A 26281-nucleotide genomic window follows, 5' to 3' on the forward strand; every position below is an offset into this window, starting at 1 on the left:
GAATTTTTTTCTTAACATTGGTTTTTCTCAGATCATACTACCCTGCAGTATCCTTACAAGCTTTTCAGAGTGTTTCCAATCACCGTGTACATAAAGGGTGCGCACATAACAACGTCCTCAAAATTTGTAATGCACATGTATGGGGAAAATGTTTTGCCCCTCCTGGCATACAAAAACCCGCTGGCGGTCCTGATTTAATGCGAAACTGTAATATTCAGAGCTTAATCGTTTGTATTTGTTTGAGAAGATTGAGGTTTTAAGATTGAATTCGGAGCTTTCCAAACTATGAAGAAAACGTTAATCGCAAACGACCTTCTGTTCCAAAAACGACTGAAAACTATATCTCACACATTCTCGATAGTACTACAGAGTCAACGGAACCTGCCATATAGTTTTTCATGTGCCTTACCTTGTGCTACTAAAAACGCTTTTATTGTATCACTTATGGCCTCTTGGTGTGAGCCTTATAATTCAAGTCTGAGACTAAACAGGCAAAGTAATTGTTATATTTGTGTCCGTTGTCAGTCATACAGGGTAGTTTTAATTAAACTTACGCTGCATGACTTAGTGTAGACGGAAAACTATACAGGGTGAGTTACCTAACGTTACCCCTGGATATGTTTCGTAAACCACATCAAATACTGACGAACAAATTCCACAGACCGAACGTGAGGAGAGGGGCTAGTGTAATTGTTTAATACAAACCATACAAAAATGCACGGAAGTATGTTTTTTAACACAAACCTACGTTTTTTTAAATGGAACCACGTTAGTTTTGTTAGCACATCTGAACATACAAACAAATACGTAATCAGTGCCGTTTGTTGCATTGTAAAATGTTAATTACATCCGGAGATATTGTAACCTAAAGTTGACGCTTGAAACCTCCGACGTTCAGTTGCGTGTTGTAACAAACACGGGCCACGGTCGGCGAGCAGCATCTGCAGGGACATGTTTACGATGACGACCGTGTTTACGAGTGTGGCTGTAGTGCACTGTTGTGGTTTGGTCTAGCTGTCGCAGTGTCCGCATGTAGCGCTTGCTGCTGTTGTTATTTTGCATTCGTCCCCGCACGCAGACTAACTGTAGTACACCGTGTTACCAGACGTCTGTGATAGTGTAGTGTTGTAGGAACTGTGACCATGGTGTATTCGAACTCTGAAAAGGCGGAGGTGATACTCATCTATGACGAGTGTCGACGAAATGCAGCTGAAGCCTGCAGGGTGTATGCAGAACGGTACCCGGACAGAGAGCATCCAACGTGCCGCACAGTGCAAAACATCTACCGCCAACTGTATGCAGCACGTATGGTCGTAGCACGCAGAAGGGTCCATAACAGGCCCGTCACAGGAGAAGCGGGTGCAGTTGGTGTGTTAGCTGCTGTTGCCATGATCCCACACATGAGTACACGGGACATTGCGAGAGCCTGTGGACTGGGTCAAAGTAGTGTCATGCGCATACTGCATCGTCACCGCTTTCACCCGTTTCATGTGTCGCTACATCAGCAATTACATGGTGATGACTTTAATCATCGCGTGCAATTCTGTCAATGGGCATTAACAGAGGATGCGTTGCAGTTCTACTTGTTTACCGATGAAGCGGGTTTCACAAACCACGGGGCAGTGAATCTACGGAACATGCATTACTGGCTCAGACAGGTAGAGCGACAGCGACCGTGGACTGTAAATGTATGGTGCGGAATCATTGGCGACCACCTCATTGGTCCTCACTTCATTGCAGGGGCCCAAACAGCTGCAACATACATCGCGTTTCTACAGAATGATCTGCCAACGTTGCTCGAAAATGTCCCACTGGAAACGCGTCGACGTATGTGGTATCAGCATGATGGTGCACCTGCACATTCCGCAATCAACACTAGGCTGACCCTTGACAGGATGTTCGACGGGCGTTTCATAGGACGTGGAGGACGCATAAATTTGCCAGCCCGTTCTCCTGATCTTACACCTCTGGACTTCTTTCTGTGGGGTACGTTAAAGGAGAATATGTACCGTGATGTGCCTACAACCCCAGAGGATATGAAACAACGTATTGTGGCAGCCTGCGGCGACATTACACCAGATGTACTGCGGCGTGTACGACATTCATTACGCCAGAGATTGCAGTTGTGTGCAGCAAATGATGGCCACCACATTGAACATCTATTGGCCTGACATGTCGGGACACACTCTATTCCACTCCATAATTGAAACCGGAAACCACGTGCGTACGTGTACCTCACCCCTCATGGTAATGTACATGACCGTCAGTGAAAAAGACCAATAAAAAGGTGTTAGCATATGGACTTAATGTGCTGTTCCAGTCTCTTCTGAACCTAAGGTCCATCACCGTCCACTTTGGATCCCTACGTAATTCGGTGCTCTCCGATACACACGATCGAACAGCGGAGGATTGGTACTCAAGCGTCAACTTTATGATACAATATCTCCGGATGTAACTAACATTTTACAATGCAACAAACGGCACTGATTACGTATTTGTTTATATGTTCAGATGTGCTAATAAAATTAACGGTGTTCCATTTAAAAACCGTAAGTTTGTGTTAAAAAACATACTTCCGTGCATTTTTTTTATGGTTTGTATTAAACAATTACACTAGCCCCTCTCCTCACGTTCAGTCTGTGGAATCGATTCGTCAGTATTTGATGTGGTTTACGAAATGTATCCTGCGGTAATGTTAGGTGACTCACCCTGTATACTGTATGGTACTCAACTTGATATACTTTTCAGTCACAGGAATGTGACCACCTGTCAAAAACCTTAATAACTACATTCTGCTGCGCGGACCAATGGCAGACGTACAGGAACATGGTTAATGAGATTGTGGGATGTACCGACAGAGATATGGGCCATGTCGACACCAGTGCCCTCACGAATAGCTCTAGTTTCTCGGTTGAGGGCACTTGCAGTCCGATCGAGGTAGGCCAATAGATTCTCTATTGGGCTTAAATCCGGCGAGTTTGGTGCTCTTAGAATCATGCACATACAATGCGGTTTGCGTGAAACGTTGTTTTATGTTGCTGGTAGATATTATCGTACCGATGAAAAACCAGTTTCATTTAGAGCTGGACATGGTCCAGAAGAATAGATGCAGACATTAGGTGATCCATTTTACCTTCCGAAATAATGCGATCGCCGAGGGCACACCACGGCTACATTCACCAGGTCATAATCTTGCCTCCTCCTCCCTCCTCCGACTTTCCGACGATTCTTCCAGGGCCGTACATGCCAACGGTGATCTGTCAGATAGTGCATATAACGTGATTCATCTGAAAGGCCACTTGTCATCACTTAATGAACGCACAGTTGCGGTATTTGTGTGTAAGATCCAGTCTCCGTCGTCCATGCACAGCAGTCAGTATCAGTGCATGAACCAGGCGCCATAAATTGCTGAAGAAATTACTGTTTCCATGGCTGGATGCAATGTTCGACCTTCAAGCAATTCCAGTCTGTAGGGGATGCAAATGGTCGCCACACTGAGTGACGTTTGCAACCCTGAACATGAACGTGGTACGCAATTAACTTACGTTACCCTCTCAGGTGGAAATTAAAATGTGTTTCTTTCAACGTTTATTCCTCGTGTGCCTTCTGCATGTCCTTATAAACGTTTCCACAAAGTTTCATTGACCTGTGATCACTTGTTTCACATCGGGTCCCTCTAAAAAAAAAAACAAAAAAAAAAAAAAAGTTCAAATGGCTCTGAGCACTATGGGACATAACTCTATGGTCATCAGTCCCCTAGAACTTAGAACTACTTAAACCTAACTGACCTAAGGACATCACACACATCCGTGCCCGAAGCAGGATTCGAACCTGCGACCGTAGCAGTCGCGCGGTTCCGGACTGAGCGCCTACAACCGCTAGACCACCGCGGCCGGCAAAGAGCAAAAGTTAAATAATAACCACCGTGTAAATCACACTTTTATATGAACCTTACGTTCTAAATAATAGGAATACAAGTGGCTGATTAGTTCCCCCTTATAACTCGGTACACAAGACGTGTATCTGCACGACGATGTTCTCAACAGACGTTAGAACATTTTAAAATAAAAGAAACGGATGAATTTAATCGTATAAATCGTCATCTGTCATTGATGAACGACAGATCATTTGTAAAACAGCTGCCAATAGAAGGCGATTCGTATGAATTGAGTTATAGTCAAATTTAAAAATCCAGTCTGAGACAGAATTTTTCTACATTTCTGCAATTATCGTAATCTTGTTATGTTCTATCTGCCACAACGTGATTCGAAGAAACGTAATATGGAATTTCTTTTAACTACAATGAATTACCTTTATCGTCACTAATTAAACTACACAAATCGTGCGGAATGAAACTATTTAACGGACAATCTAACTCAGTGAACAGTTAAGTGGAACGGAGCAGTGCCTAGTGATACTGCCTCTCTCTCTCCCAGGGGTATCGTTAGCAGGAGTACTGAAGAGGAATGCGATCAGAACGTTCCTCTCCTGCCCGTTAATTTCATCTTTCTAATTTGGTACCTTTCCTTTCTTTCGCGCAATTCTTCAACTTTCCGGAGCACCTTGTAGTTCACCTATCTAGAGCAGTTTATTGGTAGAATCGAAGGCTCAAACCAGGACTTATTGTGGCAGTAAAACACACTTCGCCAAATTTTGAACTTAACGAAATCAATATGTTATATAACCATCAGAGATTCAAAAACTCTGCCGACTCCAAATAAACCTCCTGCAGGTACGTGTCTTCACAATTTTCCTCGTTAACAATTTCCACAACGCAGCCCACTGTACATTATGAAGATTATACGTTCACCCTAATGCATGGAGAAGTGTACCACTTAACAATGTAAGCCATTCTCTGCCATCTCTGCAACAATCCATTCCCGCATAGAGTGAAGCACATGTGCCTTTCATCGTGCCTTCGAGCATGTTCAAATAATGCACTCCATAATTCCAGACACATACAGTAAACTAATTGTAAATGAGGGGCATTTTTCCCATATTGATTCTAACCTTAAACGAGCACCAAATGAGCGCTTGCGCCATTCCTCTTTTGAGAGATTAGAGCTGTTTTTTCATTTCGAGCTCACTTACATCCATTTATGCCATTTATTCACTCATGTAACGGTCGAACGGGGAAACTGTCTAGTGATCGCCGGTGGAATAGTTTTGAAACACAGGATTTACAACATTGGCATTTATTTTGTAGAGAAGGAATTCCATTAGGCAAAGTTACGGCTTAACATTGGATTACAATAATGAAGTGATGGAATTTTGGGTTTTGTTGTTTTTATTCGCGATAGCACAATTACTCCTTGAAAATATTTCTAAACATAATAATAACTAGGGACTAGATGCGCCAGCTGCATTACGTAAATAGAGTACATAAAAATTATTTACATTCTAAACATTTTACTTTATTTGGACCACGGACCTTAACTGAAATTTCCTCTAAGAACACACTATTATAACACTGGTGATATACTTCTATTCCTACTATTCCAATGAGTAAACAATATGTCCATAATACAGAAAAATTTGCCCATGTCATTACCAGCGTTCTTAGTTATTGAGACAAGCGACCAATTTCTAGGTAGACTATGACGAGAGTTAATTACTGCGTGTCATTACCAGGCGTGCCGACGATGAGGACTGGCGAAGCTGCGCGCTCAAGAGGAGAGCACTTTGCCGGGGAAGTTGTGGGCGCGGCGGCAGCGACGGTGGAACTGGCAGCCGGCTCCGTGTTTTACGGCCTGGCTTGGAATGGGCCTCCAGCGTCAGTGGTAGTCACTACCACAGGCATCCTCTGCACTCACAAGCAAAGCTTTGAGTGACCTCCGAGCTGAAGGGAAGTGAAGGCTCACATCACAGGGGCCACAGCGCAGTATAGCAGTGCCAGGCTACCAGAGTACCATCTCTCTCCTCTCGTTGAGAAAGGGATTCTTTGGGGATGTCCGTGTTGCTCAGCGGCATCTCACGCTTTCCGTTTCGCCAAGTAAATTATTTAAAAGTACCTTACACATATACGGCATACTGTCCTATGCCCCTTTGATGAGAATCACATACTCTAAAAGTAAGGATTCTTTTTTTTAATTTATTGACTTCTGGAACTTGCCCTATCAGCCATATAATCACATGAAATGTCATGTTATCATTGGTTTTGACAATTCATGGGGTAGACATTAAGTCGTACCCTGGTACGATGAAAGTCTTCTTTGGAGGTATTTCTTCATTATCGAAAGATACGTTTTCGCCGAATTCAACGAAGTCACTTTCGTCAGTTTTGTTCGCAAGCATTTTTTGTTGTTAATTGGATGTCTACATCCATCTAGATAACTTAAATACCGTGCAATATCGTCTCTGACCCTTCCCGTCGGAAAATAACTTGTTGAGAACCAATTTCTGCAGATTCCATTGAAAGGCAGTGTCAAATGGGCAATCAGTTGTACCATTTTCCTCCACCAAACATTTTGTCTACTGTTTCATTTTCAGTCGTTGTTATTTTCATTATTCGCAAAAAAGAGGATGATTAGGGTTTAATCTGCTATCGACATCTAGGTCCTTAGAGACGGAGCCGTCTCTCTCTATATCATTATTCATTTGAGTACTCCCAGAGGCCACGGCCCCATGTGTGTTATGCGGCTCACGAGTTTACGCTTCAGTCAACATCTTGTGGCAGTTCTTACTTGTGGTGGGTGTCCTGTCTGTTTCATTAACTGGCTGGGGGTTCGCTGGGTGTCTTGACCAACCTATATATCACCAATATATTGCAGCCTATATTATTCCTATTATGGCCAAAGAACATTTTGACAGACAAGATAGATCGAGTACCTGATTGTACAGAAAAACTTTTTCGAAGTTTTGACATCTCAACAGGTAAGATGCTTCTTCTTAATCAACTGGATGTTTGTTTCAATTTTGCTATGCTTTTACTTGTCAGAAAGGGACCTAATTAATTTGAAACTTCCATGATTATCTCTGTGGGTTTATAGTAGCTTCCTAAAATACTTATTGAACCACGACGGAACCTTCCCCTACAACTACGATCACGTGTTCCTTTAAAGAGTTCCGAAACTAATTTCATTACAGACGTATAAGCGACGTCAGCACAGCAACTACAGCGACAGCTTCAACTAACAGATGTGCATTCGACCAGTCAATCGTTAACGATCAGTGTTAAGTGTAGATGTGCAGCCGTTAATATACATCTACATCGATATTACGCAATCATCTCACGGAGCGAGGCCGAGGTTACCACGTACCACTATTAGTCATTTCCTTTCCTGTTCCACTCGAAAATAGAACGAGGGAAAAACAGCTATCTACACTCCTGGAAATTGAAATAAGAACACCGTGAATTCATTGTCCCAGGAAGGGGAAACTTTATTGACACATTCCTGGGGTCAGATACATCACATGATCACACTGACAGAACCACAGGCACATAGACACAGGCAACAGAGCATGCACAATGTCGGCACTAGTACAGTGTGTATCCACCTTTCGCAGCAATGCAGGCTGCTATTCTCCCATGGAGACGATCGTAGAGATGCTGGATGTAGTCCTGTGGAACGGCTCGCCATGCCATTTCCACTTGGCGCATCAGTTGGACCAGCGTTCGTGCTGGACGTGCAGACCGCGTGAGACGACGCTTCATCCAGTCCCAAACATGCTGAATGGGGGACAGATCCGGAGATCTTGCTGGCCAGGGTAGTTGACTTACACCTTCTAGAGCACGTTGGGTGGCACGGGATACATGCGGACGTGCATTGTCCTGTTGGAACAGCAAGTTCCCTTGCCGGTCTAGGAATGGTAGTACGATGGGTTCGATGACGGTTTGGATGTACCGTGCACTATTCAGTGTCCCCTCGACGATCACCAGTGGTGTACGGCCAGTGTAGGAGATCGCTCCCCACACCATGATGCCGGGTGTTGGCCCTGTATGCCTCGGTCGTAGGCAGTCCTGATTGTGGCGCTCACCTGCACGGCGCCAAACACGCATACGACCATCATTGGCACCAAGGCAGAAGCGACTCTCATCGCTGAAGACGACACGTCTCCATTCGTCCCTCCATTCACGCCTGTCGCGACACCACTGGAGGCGGGCTGCACGATGTTGGGGCGTGAGCGGAAGACGGCCTAACGGTGTGCGGGACCGTAGCCCAGCTTCATGGAGACGGTTGCGAATGGTCCTCGCCGATACCCCAGGAGCAACAGTGTCCCTAATTTTCTGGGAAGTGGCGGTGCGGTCCCCTACGGCACTGCGTAGGATCCTACGGTCTTGGCGTGCATCCGTGCGTCGCTGCGGTCCGGTCCCAGGTCGACGGGCACGTGCACCTTCCGCCGACCACTGGCGACAACATCGATGTACTGTGGATACCTCACGCCCCACGTGTTGAGCAATTCGGCGGTACGTCCACCCGGCCTCCCGCATGCCCACTATACGCCCTCGCTCAAAGTCCGTCAACTGCACATACGTTTCACGTCCACGCTGTCGCGGCATGCTACCAGTGTTAAAGACTGCGATGGAGCTCCGTATGCCACGGCAAACTGGCTGACACTGACGGCGGCGGTGCACAAATGCTGCGCAGCTAGCGCCATTCGACGGCCAACACCGCGGTTCCTGGTGTGTCCGCTGTGCCGTGCGTGTGATCATTGCTTGTACAGCCCTCTCACAGTGTCCGGAGCAAGTATGGTGGGTCTGACACACCGGTGTCAATGTGTTCTTTTTTCCATTTCCAGGAGTGTATATGCCACCGTATAAGCCATAATTTATCTTAACTTTGTGGTCGCTACGCACAATGTGCAATAGTCGTTAAATAAGTAATGACTAATTTTTTCAAGCCATTAATGTTCATAGACAAACGTCCTTGTTGGTGCTTCACGTTTGATGTTTGTGCTGTGCGCCGGTGAGGTTTCGAACCGTTCCGGCAGATGACAGGCCCGTAGTACAGCGTCAAAATGTCGTCTACATACGACTCACGTTACGAGCAGCTTGCTGTTACTGAATCCTTGTGTGCTGAAAAAGAAACCCTGGTGAACATCCATAAACGTTTGCGTGCAGTGTATGGCAATGCTGCAGTTGATAGGAGTACAGTTGGGTGCTGGGTACAAAAAGTACAGCCTCAGGAAATGCAGAAACAGAGCTTCATGATCAGCCATGCTCGGGACGTCCTGTCACAGCCACTGCTCCAGACGTGATGAATCGTGCGGAAGCTATTATTCGTGCCGACCGGCGCATCAAATCTCGACAATTGGCTCTACAGTTGTCGGTCGGCATTGGAAGAGAGTCTGTAATGATCGAGACTCTGGGATATTCAAATAGGTGCTCAAGATGGGTTCCACGAATTCTCACAGAGGTCCACAAGATTCAAAGAAAGGCCATTTAATCTGAATTGTTGAAGCGTTTTGAGACCGATGGAGAGGCTTTTGTATCACGGATCGTTAGTGGGGGCGAAATTTGGATGCACCACTTTGAGCCGGAAACAAAGAGGCCGTCCGTAGAGTGGCATCATCCTCATTCACCACAAAAGAAGAAATTCAAGACAACCCCCTCTGCCGGAAAAGTCATGGCTACGGCCTTCTGCGATTGTAATGGCCTCATTCTCGTGGATAAGATGCCAAGAGGGTAACCATTAATTCAGAGACACACGTGAAGACTCTCAATAAACTGAAGAACAGTATGACGTGTTCGATCGGACAAGAATGCATCAGAATTCTTGCTCCAACACGATAATGCACGCCACACAAGTCTGAGAACTCGGGCGCACATCGCCAAATTGGGATGAGCATGACTGCCTCGCCCACCCTAAAGACCAGACCTGACACCCTCGGACTTCCATCTCTTTGGGACACTTAAAGATTCTCTATGGGGAACACACTTTGAAGAAGACGAGGGTGTTAGTCATGCAGTGAAAACATGGCCACGCCTACAGGACAGGACCTTTTACCAGCAGGGAATACATGTTCTTCCACAACGATGGCGTACGGCCATAGAACGTGATGAAGACTACGTAGTAAAATGGTACATGGAGGAGACTTGTTGATGTATACTGTCACCAAATTCTGACTCTTAACAAGAAATATGTGCTGAGAAAAAAAGTGGGGCATTACTTATTGAATGACCCTCGTGTGCTGGAGGCAACAGAATCTTTCTGCAGTGAGCTTCAAATGCCGTTTGTCTAAATTTTCTCAGGAGTCTTCCTCGAAGATAACGTCGCTTTCCCTCAGGGACTCCCATTTTAGATACCGAAGCATCTCCGAACACTTGCTTCAAGTTGGAACCATCCATTAATAAATCCAGCAGTTCGCCTCTGAATTGTTTCGATGTCTTCCTTTAATCCGAACTGGTACGGATCCCAAACACTCGCACAGTACTCAGGAATACGTCGCACTAGTGTCCTATGTGCTATCCCTTTACCGATGAACTAGTGTCTCTGCATTGTAATGTCACAGCCGTCCGCGGTGGTCTAGCGGTTCTAGGCGCTCAGTCCGGAACCGCGCGACTGCTACAGTCGCTGGATCGAATCCTGCCTCGGGCATGGGTGTGTGTGATGCCCTTAGGTTAGTTAGGTTTAAGTAGTTCTAAGTTCTAGGGGACTGATGACCACAGATGTTAAGTCCCATAGTGCTCAGAGCCATTTGAACCATGTGTAATGTCACAAATCGCTATGGAGCAACGAAACTAACATCACTGAATCAAGTATTGAGGACATTCTCCAGAATGTTTTAAAGGAAGGAACTACAGTGCAGTCCTCCTCTATGAAACAGCTTTGGAAAAAGACATTTAGTATTTCGGCCTTTAGTCTGTCATCCTCTGTTTCAGTACCATTTTGGTCACAGAGTGTCTGGACATTTTGTTTTGATCCACCTACCGCTTTGACATAAGACCAAAATTTCTTAGGATTTTCTGCCAAGCCAGTACACAGAACTTTACTTTCGAATTCATTGAACACCTCTCGCATAGCCCTCCTCACACTACATTTCGCTTCGCGTAATTTTTGTTTGTCTGCAAGGCTTTGGCTATGTTTATGTTTGCTGTGAAGTTCCCTTTGCTTCCGCAGCAATTTCCTGACTCGTTTGTTGTACCACGGTGGCTCTTTTCCATCTCTTTCGAACTTGCTTGGCACATACTCATCTAATGCATATTGTACGATTGTTTTGAACTTTGTCCACTGATCCTCATCACTATCTGTACTTGAGACAAAACTTTTGTGTTGAGCCGTCAGGTACTCTGTAATCTGCTTTTTGTCACTTTTGCTAAACAGAAAAATCTTCCTACCTTTTTTAATGTTTCTATTTACGGCTGAAGTCATCGATGCAGTAACCGCTTTATGATCGCTGATTCCCTGTTCTGCGTTAACTGTTTCAAATAGTTCGGGTCTGTTTCTCACCAGAAGGTCTAATATGTTATCGCCACGAGTCGGTTCTCTGTTTAACTGCTCAAGGTAGTTTTCAGATAAAGCACTTACAAAAATTTCACTGGATTCTTTGTCCCTGCCACCCGTTATGAGCGTTTGAGTATCCCAGTCTATATCTGGCTAATTAAAATCTCCACGCAGAACTATAACATGGTGGGGAAATCTACTTGAAATATTTTCCAAATTATCCTTCAGGTGCTCAGCCACAACAGCTGATGAGCCAGGGGGCCTATAGAGACATCCAATTACCATGTGTGAGCCTGCTTTAACCGTGACCTTCACCCAAATTATTTCACATTTCGGATCTCCGTCAATTTCCTTCGATACTATTGCACTTCTTATCGCTATAAACACGCCTCCCCCTTCACTGTCCAGCCTGTCTCTGCGGTATACATTCAAATCTGAGTTTAGGATTTCATTACTGTTTACGTCTGGTTTCAGCCAACTTTCTGTCCCTAGCACTATATGGGCGTTGTGACCGTTTATTAATGAGAGCAGTTCTGGGATCTTTCTATAGACGCTCCTGCAGTTTACTATTAGCACATTAATATTGTTATTCCCTGTTGCATTTTGCCTACTCCTACCTTGCCGCGTCTCAGGAGGCGTCTTGTCGGGCCTAGGGAGGGAATTCTCTAACCTAAAAAACCCACATGTCCACTCCACACGTACTCCGCTACCCTTGTAGCCGCTTCCGGTGTGTAGTGCACGCCTGACCTATTCAGGGGGACCCTACATTTCTCCACCCGCAGGTTCGAGTCCTGCCTCGGGCGTGGATGTGTGTGATGTCCTTAGGTAAGTTGGGTTTAAGTAGTTCTAAGTTCTAGGGGACCGATGACCTCAGATGTTAAGTCTCATAGTGCTCAGTGTCATCTGAGTAGACGAGTTTTGCTATTTGGCCAACAAAATTACTCATGATGGACGACGTAGAGAGGATATAAAATGTAGACTGGCAATGGCAAGAGAAACATGAATGAAGAAGAGAAATTTGTTAACATCGAATATAGATGTAAGTGTTAGGACGTCATTTCTGAAAGTATTGGTGTACAGTGTAGGCATGTACGGAAGTGAAACATGAATGACAAATAGTTTAGAGAAAAAGAGAACAGAAGCTTTCGGGATGTGGTGTAATAGAAAAATGTTGAAGATTGGATCTGTAGGTCGCATAACTAATGAGAAGGTACAGAACAGAATTGGGGCCGGCCGATGCGGCCGATCGGTTCTACGCGCTTCAGTCTGGAACCGTGCGACCGCTACGTTTGCAGGTTCGAGTCCTGCCTCGGGCATGGATGTGTGTGATGTCGTTAGGTAAGTTGGGTTTAAGTAGTTCTAAGTTGTAGGGGAGTGATGATCTCAGATGTTAAGTCTCATAGTGCTCAGGGTCATCTGAACCATTTGAACACAATTGGGAAGATAAAAAGTTTGTGGCACCACTTGACTGAAAGAAGGGATCTGTTGATAGGGCACATTCTGAAACATCAAAAAATCACCAGCATAATATTGGAGAGAAGTCTGGGAGGTAAAAATCGTAGATTTTGACTAAGAGATGAGTACAGTAAGCAAATTCAGAGCGATGTAGTTTGTAGTAGTTATTCGGAGATGAAGAGGTTCGCACGGGATAGAGCAGTATGGAGGGCAACATCAAACCAATCTTGAGACTGGACACCATAGCAACACGTTCGTATTTTCACATAGTTTATCGCGCCACACCTGTAGAAGGCTGTTGATTCAGAATTAAATATGTCGTAATCCAAGGCTGACGCGCACTTTGTTCCAAAAGGGCATGTTCTTGACGGTTGTTTGATAGGGACCGTAAAGTGTAAGAACTTTATAGCATAACATCAGAAGAATAAATGTGCTGAGGAATTACTTCCCAAGCAAGTCCCTAGATAGGCAATTTTGTGAAACAGACATAGTGCTGGCGGGCGTTATCATTAAACAAGTACATTTACCGCTGCCTTCTCGTTCTTTTTGTTATATACCGACCAAACGGTGTCTCAGTTGTTGATAACAAATGTTAGCAACAATGCACAACTCTGGATAATAACCTAGTACAGAACACCCTCTGGGAGCCACGGGATTCATAAAATTATCTTCAGAGGACTTAAAGTAGCCTGAGACGTAGTTTTTTGTTGAAAAACGATTTTTTTAAATTAATGTGCACAAAGGCATCTTCTCTCGTGACAAGTAAAGATATTCTGTAGGTATACTCGATGAGTCGGCTGATGGCGTTCGAGCAAAATTGCACACATGCTGTATCCCTACAACCGACTTCTTGTTCTGGTATACGATGGTTCAAATCCTCATCTGTCTATCTTGATTCAGTTTGATCGTGATTGCTCTATATAGCATGCTATGCTATAAGCTTCGTGTCGCATTATGGGTTTGAAAAATTGTTACTCTATTGTGTTAGCGTGTGCAGTTTCCCTAACCTGCAGATTACATTGTATCGATATATGCTTTGTAGTGTAGAATCACGACTGTCCCCAACCTATACCTTCATATCTGTGCTCTGCTACACAACGAATACACCCAACGATCTGCATACAGCACGTAAAACAAAGCTAAGTCAAGAGAAACTTGATTTTAGTACAATAGTGCCGCCCCTTCAATTTCACAGTGTTGATCTGATTTTAGCATGCACACGTTAAATCATACGCTGATTATTTACGCTACGATGACAAATTCTGATTAGGGAAAACCAACACCTGTGTAGCGAAGTAATTGGTAACACATCACACTAATGATGAGCATCACTACACTCAAGCTCACTACACACAAATCACTGACTATAGTCCTACACCAAGGCTATGACATGTAGTACGCCACAATATGTTGAACCCATTCTCTGGCGTTTTCGAATTGTATAAACTCGGAAAGTCAGCTGTATTGCGTCCATACTTAGCAGCCAACGTGGTGGATCTTTTTTGAACTGGCTCAGTCTGGCAGATAAACACAGACTGAGATGTAAGCTTTGCTTAAGGACTGCTGAGCATACGGACCGATCAGTAGCAGTGAACTGCCAGGTGCAGTGCGCTCGGTCCCAATTAACAGGCACAAGTAATTGGTAGAATGAAGAGGCTCTGAAGGGCTACACCCCTCGGGTAAGCTGCTAGTGAACTGCATAGTAAACAATGGGCGTTGAAATACCTACACTGGAGGACCGGTTGGAGTGCTGCATAATGAGTTCACTGAATTCACTTTGGTCTGTAACTTCATGTTGTACGAATTAGAGGGAACCTATTGTCAACCTATCATGTACGTGGCCCGTTACGTGGAGTGCTTATAAGTTAGAAGTGAAATTACATGTTAGTGCATGCAAACATTCCCACTCCCCCTTTCCCTCTCTACTAACTGCGTTGTCTTAGTTGTAGAGGCTGTATTCGCATATCACAGCGGTGTCGAAAAGATTAAGTGTTTCTTTTGCAGACATGTACACAGTGGTTTTCTTCTGAAGAAGATGAAGATTCTGGAGAACTTAAATTTTTGATACTGCGCATACAGTCAAAATGTGGTCTTCTGTAAGTACCACATAGGTCCCGGAAAAAATGAACTCACAAAAAATATGACAAAAATAACATATTGCATATGTGCCGTAAATGAAACTCAGACTACGCTATTCATGACTGTAGTTAGTAAGACTTCTTAAAAAGGTGATTAGTTGTCATGTCTACATAAATTTCAAATTTCTAAGGTACTTCGAACGTGATAGTCTATGTTGTAGACCCAAATGTCTAAATTTCAATTTATTATAAGTCATTACCTTACGATACTGTGTCTTAGGAAATAATTTTCAACAGCCTAACCCCCGACTCCAATACATGATCGAAACATAGATAGCTGCTAGAAAACACGTGCTGAATAGTGTGTAGCCATATAGAAAAACTGTATCGAATGAACTGATCTTGGAAACAACCTTACTGCCGGTACTGCCGGTACAACCTCTCAGATGTGTTTAAATATTCTACTTTCAAACGTTTATAAAGATTCTACAACTACTTCCTTGCACCCACAAGCTAAAGAGTGGAACAACGTGTTATAAGTGAAAATCGGCTTGAAGCCACATGTACCAGGTTTCTTTACCCACCTTTACGAATATTTAAGACACATTCGCTGGATATGATTTCTATTGTAATAATGATTCTGTGAAGCTTCACGAAACCTAAGCGGAATTTTGGCTCTCTATATTTTCCGGCAGAAGCATCGTTACAACGAGAAGGAAAGCACCATAAAATAGCGTAAGGCGGCATTCTTCTTATAAATTTCTTTATATGCGCCAGAACAGACAGCTGTGATGTTTTACACAGCGTGGCTTAGAAACATTAGAGTGCTGATTAAGAAAACTGACTTCCATTGAATCGTCGTATAAAATTTTCTAAAAGTTGTGTACTGTGATGTTGAGGGACTGATATTCTGGCTTTGTAAAGGAGGAACAGAAACACGAAGAACTTTTAGCTAGCTGTCCTAATTGTTACTCGTATACAACAGTGGGGAATTCATATAAAGTTTAAAGATCTTGCAGTCTACCCAGAGAGTCTAAAATTCTCTCTTTATCCTCTATACTCAATATAAAGTATCTGAGAACAATTGTTTCTTCACACAGCTTTGAAACTCACAAAATTTCGTTAAACACATTCCTAACATCGCAATTAACTCCATTGCAATATACACGACGAATTTCTTTCATAGCGGAAATAGCCAACTAGTAGCAACGTTCTTCTGTAAGAGAACCGTCCGCGTTTACAGTAATTAATTAACATCTATGTACTGAAAGGGGGCCTAGGAGGAACATTTATTTGCACGATACTTCAGTTAGCATTGCACCAAAGGGAGTGGCGAAATAATTCCAATGTCTTTCCTATTTCTCAGTACGTACGAAGAGCTTTAACAGACACTTCTTGAAAGGACTCTAAGAGCCCTTCTTATGACCTGACCCATCGACCTCACTCACCTTTCCTGTAGAGGTTAGTAGGTCAGCAATGTATCAACCCTTGTTTCACGAAAGACAGCCCACAACTCCGTAGTTCTTGTTTTATAGTCCCGGAGGCATAAAAGAAAGTAAGCTCCGTGGGAACCAGCTTTTGGGAGAGCGGCAATAAAGAGTAAATCCATTCCAGGAGGTTCTCTCTCCCGCAAAGGAACAGCAGCGAGCAGACGCGAAGAGCCACCGTAACTTGAGAGGGCCATTAACTTCCCACACGGGCCTGCGCCTTGCGCCTTATGACGAGCGGCAGCAGTCCCCTGGACTGGACCAACTTTCTACTTCCGCTAACTAAAACTCACATAAACCAAATTCCTGCTTAGATGCTTGCGTTTGCCAGATGAGACGCTCTTCTGGGACTGCTTCTCCCTACTGTACGGTCCCGCTCACGCTACCACGACAAGACTGAGATTTCTTTGTCCTGTGCCACTCAGGACATTATCCTGATGACATTCCTAGTTCTCGTTCTGATCTGAATACTGCGGCAACTACGACGGAATAAATTATGTAATTGCCACTATTTTCAGAACTAAGTGCACCAAAACCAATACAAATAACGCACTAGCTCAGCAATGGGAATGAGGTGCACCGTCTGGCAAAGTTACAGATCATAATGTAATTGTAATACATATGTGAATAAGTCTACACGACACATAACTAATTTTTAACTCATCAAAAGAAGAGCACGGAGCATTTTAACGATTTCCTGCACATACCAAACACATTGAGAATCTCTTATACACATTTGAAAATAGAACTAAGTGCACCAAAACCAATACAAATAACGCTCTATCTCAGCAACTGGAATGAGGTGCACCGTCTGGCAAAGTTATAGATCACGATGTACTTGTAATACATATGTGAATAAGTCTACACGACACATAACTAATTTTTAACTCGTCAAAAGAAGAGCACGGAGCATTTTAACGATTTCCTGCACATACCAAACACATTGAGAATCTCTTATACACATTTGAAAATAGTTAGTTACATGTTCCATGAATCATTTGAACGATTCTTTTATACAATGATGCGGAACGAGTCAGTTTACATGGTATGTACACACGATTAGCGTTAGCATTTATGACCACATTATAATTTGGTACCTAATTGTGCGACACTTGAAAAAACAAGGTCTTCATTACTGGTTACGAGTTTCAAGTAGAAAGTCGTCAATGGAACAGAAGGAGTTGTCCAGGAGAAATGATTTTAAATTAAATTTAAAACACGCTTCGCTAGCTGTCAGACATTTTAGTTGTTTGGCAAACGATCGAAATTTTTATTGCTGCACGTAGAACTCCTGTCCAAGCCACTCTCATGGAATAGTGATCATTTTACCTCTAGTGTTGTAAATAAGTACACCACTCTTATTCTAAAATTGTGATGGAATTTTAGAAGTAATTTCATTAGCGAAGATATGTATTGTGGCAGTGCAGTTAAAGCGCCCAGCTCCTTGAAGAGGTACCTGTATGACGTCCGTGGGTAAACACCACATATTATTCTTACTGCTCGCTTTTGTGGCATAAGTATTTTCCTTGTAAGTGATGGGTTACCCCAGAAAATTATTCCGTACGATATTATTGAGTGGAAATCGACAAAATATGTCAGAATGTTGATAAGTCTGTTTCCAAGATTAGCAATTGTACGATGAGCAAAAGTAAATGAACTTAATTGTTAGAGAAGCACAATAATATTTTTTTCCATTCAACTTTTCCTCACTACGTACACCAACAAAATTGGAGCATTCTATCGTATGTACTGAGTCCTGCCCATGTGCTACATCAGTTGTCGGTATGTCTCTGTTTGTTGTACAGAACAGAATGCTGTGCGTTTTTTTTTCAGAATTTAGGAAGAGTCCATACTCAGCTAACAACCAAATAATTCTTTGGTGAATATTATCCCTAACTCATCTGTAGCTTTCTCTCTAATGGGATTTATAACAACACTAGTGTCATCTGCCAAAGTACGAATTTCGCTTGTGAATGTTAAGTGGAAGGTCATTCATGTATTTAGGGAATGAAAATAATATATTACAAAAGAGTTTCGGCACTAAATGCTTCTCCCAGAATTACCCTAGTAAATGATTTAATAGCTGGCCAGCAGCTTACACATTATATGTGAATATCAAAAAATATGCTCATTATAAACTTTTAAATATACAGCCTTGCTACAGTAGTCACTGTGTCAATTATACCTTACATCTCTCGTATGGATAAAAAAAATTACTCTTAAATCTAAATCAGTTTATTTCTTACAGTAACCCATTCATTGTCCAGATTTGTTTGAAATATAGTGCCATTTCATGCCGTTCATGTTGAACCAATTGTACCGCAATAAATGTGTATATGTGATTGCGGTCTTAAGATCTGAAGCACACATATGTATCAGAGAGACACTCTTTCTGACTCAGAAGAAAAATACGACACTTAGTGAGGCCATCACTCATTCACAGTACCTTCACGATTTCAATAAACTAAGATGTTACTTAGTCATTTATGGCTGACAAGTTAGTTTATATAATGCTAAAATGGAACGCCAGTAGTTTAGGGTGAATTCAGTTTTCTGCACTCATTTCTTCTAAGAGAGAAAATTCGTTTACTTTTTTTTCGGTGATAATCTAAATTCAACTAAATCGTCCATAAATCATGTTTCCGAATTCCCGTTTTATTTCAGTAGACATCTGTCCTAATGGTACTATCATACTTATTAATTTCTTGTAAAGCTCACAGCGACGTTTCATGCGTCAGGGCCATACTTTTCTTCCGTTTCCTTGCACTTGTAACATTGTGAATTCCTAAGGGACCAAACTGCTGAGGACATTGGTCCCTTGACTGACACACTACTTAAACTAAATTAAACTAACCTACGCTGAGAACAACAAACGCTCTCCCATGCTCGAGGGAGGACTTTAACCTCCGTCTGGAGAAGCCACTGAATCTGTGACATGACGTTTCAAACCGCACGATCTTGCAACATTATCATAAATTTGAATCGTAGTGTGGATATTCGTTTACCAAGAGGAGATACGCGGTGCGTATCAAAGGCCCATTTTCTAAAGTATAGCCATAACTCGAGTGGCACCTTGCAATCTGAATTCATATGCATGTGTGAAATCAAAGGGTAAAGTACGGTGAACAAGCCTTTACACCAGAGGGAACGGAAGAAAACAGGACCAGAAAAATATGTAGCGCTATATAGTTAGAGCCATGATGAAAAACAGTGAATCTCATTTTCATTCCCTGTCGTGATTACCGACATACACTGCCTCTTACGTCATCATGTTACTACAAATAACTGCAACAAATTGCCCTATACAAAATCAATTAACGACTTGTCTGCTCTTCACGTTTATCACTACTTTAACTCTGCTGGGAAGACTATCAATGGGATATGTGAATGTCTGTCGCAACCCATTCTTCCTCAAAAGCCGAAACCAGAGATCTGATAAAATTCAAGCTCATTCCATAGGTGTTCCAAGGGCTACAGGTCGATACTCTGGGCAGGCAAGCCCATTTCAGAAAAACTATTTTCCACAAATTATTGCCCCACAGATACTGATTTATTACAACGTGTACTGAACATGATGATACAAGCAATCATCGTCTCCTCTATTGTAACCGCTACATAGTAGTGTAAGATTTTTAAGAACCACGGAGAGAACGACACATAATCCTCACAGATTCAGAAGATATAGTGTTTGTAAACACATTTTGCCCTTTATTCATACGAAATAATGTGTGCTATCTGCAGGAGATCTAAGGTTGAAGAGTTAAACTTTAAACGGCAATTAGCAAACGATTGAACAGTTTAACAGTTGAACGGTTAAATAGTTAAACACTTAAACGGTAAGTGATTAAATGATAAATAGTTAAACGGCAAACACTTAAACGGTTAAACAGTAAAATGGTTAAACAGTAAGCGGTGAATGGTTAAACTGTGGTTGTGGTATACCATCTAGTAAAATCATCAAATCAGTTCAAATGGTTCAAATAGCTCTGAGCACTATGGGACTTAACATCTGACGTCATCTATCCCCAAGAACTTAGAACTACTTAAACCTAACTAACCTAAGGACATCACACACATCCATGCCCGAGGCAGGATTCGAACTTGCGACCGGAGCGGTCGCGCGGTTCTAGGCTGAAGCGGCCAGAACTGCTCGGCCACACCGGCCGGCATCAAATCAGTAAGAATTAGAAAATGTACTACTTACAAATGGTTCAAAAGGCTCTGAGCACTATGGGACTTAACATCTATGGTCATCAGTCCCCTAGAACTTAGAACTACTTAAACCTAACTAACCTAAGGACAGCACACAACACCCAGTCATCACGAGACAGAGAAAATCCCTGACCCCGCCGGGAATCGAACCAGGGAACCCGGGCGTGGGAAGCGAGAACGCTACCGCACGGCCACGAGCTGCGGACTACTACTTACTTCATATGGTTTATACCATTTATCATTGATATGCTATACTGATAACATCCGCTTGTTTTAGGTATAATATTGGGCTATTTCAGTTTTTACATCAAGTGGAAGTTCTGTGTTCCGTTGCGATCACTCTGTAACATCAGCCAACCGTCTGCAGACACAAAAAATAAATCTTTAAATGGATAAAGGAATACACTGAAAACCCAAAGAAACTGGTACACCTGCCTAATATCGAATAGGGCCCCCGTGAGCACGCAGAAGTGCCGCAACACGACGTGGCATGGACTCGACTAATGTCCGTAGTAAAGCTGGAGGGAAGTGACACCACGAATCCGGCAGGGCTCTCCATAAATCCGTAGAAGTACGAGGGGGTGGAGATCTCTTCCGAACACTACGTTGAAAGACATTCCAGATATGCTCATTAATTTTTCTGTGCATTTTCAACTTCTCGCGGCGTAATGAATAGTCCACTAAATTTCGGACATGCAGTCGCGCAAATAAAATTTCTTCCTCTGACATTTCGGCCGCTTATCGTCGCAGGACTGACGACGAGGTGCCAAGCGCGGCATGATATGCTCCACGGCGGCGGTACTGCGCACGCGTGTCGCAGACACTGGTCGGTGGCAACAACATAGGTTCACGCACGCGCTGCCTGTGGCGAAGGCACACAGACATTCGTTCGATGTATTTTCGGCAGCGGTGATACCATGACGACTTCTCTACAGTTTAATTATTCCAAGAGCCGGATTCCATGCTTTGTCCAAATTAAAATCATTATCTCTATGTATTATTTATTGTCGTGTCCGCCCCAGTAGCTGAGTGGTCAGCGTGACGGATTGCCGTCCTCTGGGCCCGGGTTCGATTCCCGGCTGGGTCGGAGATTTTCTCCGCTCAGGGACTGGGTGTTGTGTTGTGTTCATCATCATTTCATCCCCATCCGGCGTGCAGGTCGCCCAATGTGGCGCCGAATGTAATAAGACCTGCGATATGGCGGCCGGACCTGCCCCGCGAGGGGCCTCCCGGCCAATGACGCCAAACGCTCATTTCCATTTATTGTCGTCAGTCTGGCGACTCATTCTGAGGATGGCTAGATGATACACTGCCGAAATATCAAAGGAAGAAATTTTGTTTGATCAGCTGCATGCACGAAACTTAATGGACGATTAACGTTCAGGTCTGGGGAGTTCGGTGGACAGTGGAAGTGTTTAAACTCAGGAGAGTGTTCCTGGAGACACTCCGTAGCAGTTCTAGACGTGTGGGGTGTCGCACTTCCATGCTGGAATTGCCAAAGTCCGTCGGAATGCTCAATTGACATGAATGGATGCAGGTGATCAGACAGAATGCTTACGTACGTGTTATCTGTCAGAGTCATATCTAGACGTATCAGGGGTCTCATATTACTCCAACTGCACACGTCCCACACCACTACAGAGCCTCCGCCAGATAGGAAACTGCTCTGGTGACATGCAGGATCCATGGATTCATGAGGCTGTCTCCATACCAGTACACGTCCATCCACTCCATTCAATTTGAAACAAGATTCGTCCGACCATGCAAATCTTTTCCAGTCATCAACAGTCCAACGTCGGTGTCGACGGGCCCAGGCAAGGCGCTGTGCTTCGTGTCCTGTAATTAGGAAGTGTACACGAATGGACCTTCGGCTCCTAAAGCCACATCGATGATATTTCGTTGACTGGTTCACACGCTAATAGTTGTTGATAGCCCACCATTGAAATTTACAGCAACCTACGGAAGGATTCGACTTCTGTCACGTTAAACGATTCTCTTCAGTCGTCGTTAGTCCCATTCTTCCAGGACTTTTTTCCGGTCGCAGCGATGTCGAAGATTTGATGTATTAACGGATTCCTGATATTCACGGTACAATTAGAGTGAGTTGCCATTCCATCGCTACCTCGGAGATGCTGTGTTCCATCGCTCGTGCGCCGACTGTAACACAACGTCCAAACTCACTTATATTTTGATAACCGGCCGCTGCAGTGGCAGTAACCGATCGAACAACTGCAATAGTCACGTGTTCTCTTGTATAGGCGTTGCCGACCGCAGCGCCGTATTCTACCTGTGTTCGTATCTCTGTATTTGAATACGCATGCCTATACCAGTTTCTTTGTGGCTGCAGTGTAGTACGACTTTCGGAAGTCTGCTAGGACGGAAGCTACCTGTTTGCCTACATTTACTATTTGCAAGATATCGTACATGAAGTCCCTTCTTTTCTGTTTCTTCGTCGACTGCTGACTCACCTCATTTCCTCCATCTACATCTACATCTACATGGATACTCTGCAAATCACATTTAAGGGCCTGGCAGGTGGTTTCATCGAACCACCTTCACAATTTTCTATTATTACAATCTCGTATAGTGCTCGGAATGAATGAACACCTATATCTATCCGTACGAGCTCTGATTCCCTTATTTTATCGTGGTGGTCGTTCCGCCCTATGTAGGTCGGTGTCAACAAAATATTTTCGCATTCGGAGGAGAAAGTTGGTGATTGGAATATCGTGAGAAGATTCCATCGCACCGAAAAACGCCTTTCTCTTAATGATTTCCAGCCCAAATCTTGTATAATTTCTGTGACACTCTCTCCCGTATTTCACTGTAATACAAAACTAGCTGCCTTTCTTTGAACCTTTTCGGTGTGCACCGTCAGTCCTACCTGGTAAGGATCCCACACCGCGCAGCAGTGTTCTAAAAGAGGACGGACAAGCGTAGTGTAGGCAGTCTCCTTAGTTGGTCTGTTTCATTTTCTAAGTGTCCTGCCAAAAAAACGCAGTCTTTGGTTAGCCTTGCCCACAAAATTTTCTCTCAGTTCCTTCCAGTTTAAGTTGTTCGTAACTGTAATACCTAGCTATTTAGTTGAATTATAGATTGGACTGATTTATCGTGTAACCGCAGTTTAACGAATTCCTTTTAGCACTCATGTGGATGACCTCACACTTTTCTTTATGTAGGGTCAATTGCCACTTTTCGCACCATTCAGATATCTGTTCTAAGTCGTTTTGCAGTTTGTTTTGGTCTTCTAATGACTTTATTAGTCGATAAACGACAGCGTCATCGGCAAACAACCGAAGACGGCTGCGCAGATTGTCTCCCAAGTAGTTTACATAGATAAGGAACAGCAAAGGGCCTAGAACATTACCTTGGGGAACGCCTGAAATCACTTCTGTTTTACTCGACGGTTTTGGAACTATAACGGCTCGAAAATCCGGCACCATTTGCATATCAGTAATATTCGAGAGCATTCGTGTTTTAACTCCATAGATGACGCACTATATTATCCAGTCAGATGGAATTATTCTTTGCACGTTAGATTCCGAAGCTAGGAATGGAGGTCACTGATGTAAAACAACCCATGAAATACAGTATTATGTTGACTCCCGTCTACATAGGGGGAAATGGCCAGAGAAATCAGTGCTCGTATGAAAGATTTCATAGCTGAGTACGGAAAACAATTCATACAGCAGTAGTCACGAAAGGTCGCGAGTATCTGGAGTGAGTAATGCAGCAAGAAGTGCAGACTGCTGAGGTCGTATGACGGCAGGGAACGGTGAACACGTCCGAAATGAGTCTCGTATCATAGCTCGCCAGACCTGTTTATCAAAGTCCGTTGTCATACACCGCCAGGCTTAGCTTATTTCACTGCAAAATTATATTTATTGCCAGCCAGTGTAACCTTGAGATGAGGAAGCATAGGTTTCATGCTGCTTCAAATGTGGAAGCAGAATATGATGCGACAGTACGGCTGGAAAGATTATGCGCATCTTGAAATGTGGAAGCGTAACATGGTGTTTACGGCAACAAGACATGACTTTCCAGTTTACTGCCTATCGGACCACGCCTGACATCTCGACGTTTTCACACGAGCTAAGAATGCGCTTGGGCGGACTCTCTCACTGCAGATTTAGCAGTAATTCCCACAGAGGATAAAAAATCTCTGTTGTTTCAGCAGTGAAGTTTTGGCATTAAAGCGGAACTTCAACTAGAGGAAGTAATTAATGTCACATCGACATAGCTGTCAAAATCTTTTTGGATTACGTGAAACCAAAGGGTGTTAGCCTAACAAAAATATATTCTGCTGTTAAGAGTACAGCATTAAATTACTGACTACTCACACATTTAGTTTTTTTAATATATCTGTTTCTGCCAGCTTTTAGAGAGTTCAGTTACTTCCCAGTGAAATACACGCGAATTCCATACTTGTGGCAACTCTACACAAAAAATATGTAAATCTAAGATCTTTCATCTACGAAGAAAGTTCAATAAGTAAGGTAACACATTTTTTTCTCGAAGGGTTTTGGTTTTATTCTAGATTCCAATACATCGTATTCTTTCCCGTTCTATTGGCTACAAAATTCTGATTCCCAACCGGAACTCCGTTCAATGTAACGGCCTTAGGCCACTTTACTGAGAGGAACTCCGTGCTCACGTGAAACCACTTTACTGGTCGAACTCGGAACCAACGTCTATCTGCAGCAGTAACCTCCCCATCATGCATGTAGTGCTTCCCACGGAGTGCATCCCTCATTGGACCAAACAGCTGGACGTCGTAAGGTGCTAGATCCGTGCCGTGGAGTGTATGAGGAACAACAGTCAAATGAAGTTTTCTCTGCACATCTCGGTTGCACAGTCTTGTTTGAGGCCTTGCGTTGTCATGAAGAAGAAGAAGTTCGTGTGCATTTTTGCGGCGACGAACATTGCAGGAGCCATAGCTGTGTGCGGCCAGCCTGCAAGCTGGAGATCGGACAGTTTTGTGCGACCTTGTTGCGACGGTGACAGACGTCTTCCCCAACAACTCTCCATCCTTTCGTTCACTGCCAGCCCTCCGTAGATATTCCGCAAGCGCCTTTTAATATCAGCGATGCTTTCATTTTCCACCAAAAGACGCTCAATATCTGCTTGGAACGCACTTCCATTACAGACGCCATTTTTAATGCTACGTGCAGCACTGCCACCGACTGGAACTACAGAGGATTAAGCAGGAATATTCCACGATGCACGAAAAAAAATGTGTGGCATCATTTACTGTACGACCCTCAAGCTAATTCTTCTGCTCGTGTGATCTACCGTTTATTTACTTATCGTATATACGAATGGGTCTCAGAATTGTTTTTCATTCAATACTACACACTTAGCAAGCAGCAGTGCAGAATCTTCGGCCTGATATCATCCTCTTGGTCGAACACCGGAGAATCTGCAAGCAGCAACAGCAGAGAATTTGCGTCTGTCGGAGACTCTTAGTAAGCTGAACTTCGTCGACTTTTAGACTAAATACGTAGCGCTTTATGTTCAATAAAATGTAGTGGGCGAGCCATCTATGAATTGTGTTAAACCAGTGATGGTAGTCTACAATGAATTTGTGTGGATCCAGCTCTTAAAACTCCAGTACGCACTGGCGTGATAGCGAATCTTAATGGGTTTGAAGAACTCAAACAGTTCC

Source organism: Schistocerca americana, chromosome X, assembly GCF_021461395.2.
Source record: "Schistocerca americana isolate TAMUIC-IGC-003095 chromosome X, iqSchAmer2.1, whole genome shotgun sequence".
NCBI classification, from domain to species: Eukaryota; Metazoa; Arthropoda; class Insecta; order Orthoptera; family Acrididae; genus Schistocerca; species Schistocerca americana.